Below are 3,756 nucleotides of genomic sequence, written 5' to 3'. Positions count from 1 at the left end.
GAGAGAGAGAGAGAGAGAGAGAGAGAGAGAGAGAGAAAGAGAGAAAGTTTTGAACAGGGGTCAGATTATCGATGAAGTGCGCAGTAGCCGCAGTAGCCTCCCATTGCCTGGTCTGAATGTCCCTCCTAGGTGGGATGGAGCTGTACAAACCATTGCCCAAAGCAGCAAGAAGAGCAGGAGAAGGCGGAAGCTGACATGGTCCAGCAGAGAGAAGAGTGGGACAGGAAGAGGAAGAGGAAGGTCAAGCTGGAGCGAAGCTGGAGTGGAAGCATAATTCAAAGTCTTGGCCCTCCCGCCCCCGGTCCCAGTGGAGAAACATATGATGATTTTAATACCAGGATACTTGAGGTAAGAAATGGTTTCAATATGACAGCAAAAGAGGGAAGAAGGAGATCAGTCCGTGCCCTGGTTGCTGTGGGGAATGGCAAAGGAGCCACAGGTTTTGCCACTGGAAAAGCCACTGAACCATGGATGCTTCCAGAAAAGCAAAGAACAGAGCAGTTCACTCTTTGCATTATACAGAACGCTATGAAGACCGTGTGATATCCCATGGGATCCCTTTAACATTTCATAGGACACATATCAAGATGAAGAAACAACCCAGAGGCCATGGCCTCTGCTGCCACCCGGCCATCATCACCGTCTGCCCCTCACTGGCATGGAAGACGGGTGCGCCAAGGTCTCGGGGTCCCTCACATGCTCACCTCACCTGGGCCTCTTCCACGAGCTCTCTCACCAGGAAACCCACCAACAGCTGGCTGGGAAGGGTGTCTGTGGTGCGAAGTCCAAGGGGAGTGCCGCCCTCTGCCCAGTGTGGCCGTTCGCCGAAGGGGCCTTGAGAAAAGACCTGGGGCCAGAATAGCCAATTGGACTGGGAGGAGGTGAGGACCACCCGGAACAAAGTGCTCCATACAGCCAGGTTTAAGGAGAGCCCCAGCTGAGCTTCCCTGGGCCTCATCCACCATAGTGCCAGGCGGGCCAGCACCTGGAGGAGGCTCAGCTCTCACGCCTTAGAATGTCGGGTGTGTGTGTGTGTGTGTGTGTGTGTGTGTGTGTGTGTTAGTGTGTGTGTTAAGGAAAGAATAAATAAAAAAAAAAAACAAGTGTTCCATGTTTGTACCCCATGGAGTTGAAACTTCTTCCCAGACCAATTACCTGCCATTTATTATGTATATTATGCTAAGAGCTAACCCCATCTAACAGGTGGGGAAACTGAGGCTCAAAAAGATAAAGAAACATTCCCAAAGGACTCCAGCTAAGAAACGATCAGAGTGAAGATTCAAACCCAGGCCTGTCCCCCTTCTCCCCGCCACCCCCAGCCCTTGCTCTTGCCCCTACATTGAGCTGTTCCCCCTATCATGGCCACCTGCCTCAGTTTGCAGACATCCCCTGGGCCTCCTCAATGCCACTTTGCAGGCTTCGCCCCAGCCTGTTAAGTAGGAGAAGATTCTAATTGTGTCTGACCACAAGGTCTGCAGGGAGTTAATAAATTATTCCAAGAGAATATTTGCACTGAAGGCCTTATTGACTGGAGTCCATTTCCTGAGCTGGCATAAATTTTCCCCCCAGCAACGGTTGCAAAGCAAGTTCAAGTACAAATCTTGATGCCTAATCTATAGGACCCCTTGCTTATCTCCAAGGCTACATCGGCAAAGCCTGCCTGCCAGTCAAGGCCATTGCAAAAGGACAATCCCTAGAAAACACAGAGAGGTAAGTTTTAGCGGTTCCAGGTTTCCATAAAAAATGGACTTCAGTTCTTTTCTCTATGATTTTTCAAATGAATTATCACTTTTCTCCCTCACAGTCTCATCTTTTTCCTGGAAAGAACCACAGCTGATTCATTGCAGTGTTGTAATGCCCCATAAACAGAAACAACCCAAGCATCCACCAGTAGGGAAATGGTTCAGTAAGCATGCTACGTCCCTCCAACAGAACGCTGTGGAGGCACACTAACGAATGAGGAAGAGTTCTGTCCCCAATACATAGTGGTCTCCAACTTGTATCTTTTAAATGAAATTATCAAGGTTTAGAAAGAATATATAGCTTTGTGTAGAAAAGAGATGGGAATATATATTTATAGTAGCAACATGAAAAAAATGGAAGGATAAGCCAGCAGGAAAAGGTTCCCTTGGATGAGGAGAGGATAGCGGTAATAGTGAAAGTGGGGCTCCTCTGAGGCAAAGATGGGGGACAGACATGGCAAGGAAGAAGGAGTGGGAAGTGGTCCACCCAGCCAGGCAATAAGGTACACAGTCTGTAGAGAGTTTAAAAAACAACAATAGCCCTGGCCGGTTTGCTCAGTGGATAGAACGTCCGCCTGCAGACCAAAGGGTCCCAGGTTTCATTTCGGTCAAGGGCACAAACCTCGGTTGCAGGCTCCTCCCCGGACCAGGCCCTGGTCAGGGATCGTGCAGGAGGTAACCAATCAATGTGTTTCTCTCACATTGATGTTTCTCTCTGTCTTTCCCTCTCTCATCCACTCTCTCTCTAGAAAAAGCAATGGAAAATATCCTGGGATGAGGATTTAAAAATAAATAAAAATAACAACAGCCCTGGCCAGTGTGGCTTAGTGATTAGAGCGTCAGCCTTTGCACCAATGGGTCACAGGTTCAATTCCAGTCAAGGGCATGTGCCTGAGTTGTAGGTTTAATCCCTGGCCTTGGTCAGGGCACCTGCGGAGGCAATCAATTAATGTGTCTCTCTTACATCGATGTTTCTCTCTCTCCCCCCTTCCTTTCCTCCCTATTACTCTATCTAAAAGAAAAATCAAGGGGAAAATATCCTCGGGTGAGGATCAAAAGAATAATAACTACGAAATGAAATGTGGTGTCATGGATTGGATCCTGGGTCCAAAAAGGGACATTCGTAGAAAAACCAGTAGAATCTGAATAAAGTCTGTAGTTTCACTAATAGTATATTGATGTTAGTTTCTTAGTATTGAGAAATGTACCAAGGTTATGTAAGGCACTATATTAGGGGGAGCTGGACGAAGGGTAAGGAAGGGAATTCTCTATGCCGTCTTCACAACTTTTCAAAAAACCTAAAATTATTCCAAAATAAATTTTTTTTAATAAATGAGATGTGCTGAATGGCATATGAATAAATAAGCATGGTGAAATGGGGGTGGGGTAACTAAGGGCCATCTGCTTTTTATTACTACCATGGATGGCAATGCTGACCAGTAACAGTGATAGAACACCCCCCTCCCCTCAGGACACCCCTCAACAGCACCCCCTCTTTAGAGTCCTGTGCTCTAAAGGTACTTTTTAATACCATTCTTAGTTTGGAATTATGTAATTATTTTCCATACACAAAAAAATACAATAAAATTTGAAAACAAAAAAGAAAGAACCACAATGGTGGGCATAATAACCCAAAGCTGGGAACCACTGCCCAGGGCCTCCGTCCAGTCCAGGTTACAGCAACTCTCACCGAAGTCCCACGGGAGTGAAAATCGCGGTGGGACTCAAATCCAGGTCCATCTGAGCCCAGGTCCCACAAGCTTTCCGATGGACCTTCTTGGAGGCAACAAAACATGCACAACAGATCAGAATGGGAACCTGCAATTCTTCTGCCCTTTTTAGAGATGTCAGCAGGGACATGAAGATTTTATCGACGGGACGGGCATTTTGCCCTCCATCAGGACTCTGCTGCTCCCGGGAAGTCAGGTTGGCAGAGCCTCAATCACTGAGCCTAATGCTGGAGGCGGTGGGCAGAGCAGACAAAAGCTGAGGACAAGCCCTTTCCATTCAAATC

At 47.3% G+C, this 3,756-nt stretch overlaps 1 pseudogene; it reads left to right on the top strand.

Annotated features, from left to right (window-relative positions):
• The window catches only part of LOC102431624, a 24,605-nt pseudogene extending 23,766 nt beyond the window's left edge, over positions 1-839 (top strand).
• Positions 840-3,756: the final 2,917 nt, after the last annotated feature.

This window comes from Myotis lucifugus, unplaced genomic scaffold, assembly GCF_000147115.1.
Source record: "Myotis lucifugus unplaced genomic scaffold, Myoluc2.0 scaffold_376, whole genome shotgun sequence".
In the NCBI taxonomy this organism is placed as follows: domain Eukaryota; kingdom Metazoa; phylum Chordata; class Mammalia; order Chiroptera; family Vespertilionidae; genus Myotis; species Myotis lucifugus.
The sequence above is the reverse complement of the archived record's forward strand: the minus strand, read 5'-3'. Positions and strand labels throughout refer to the sequence as shown.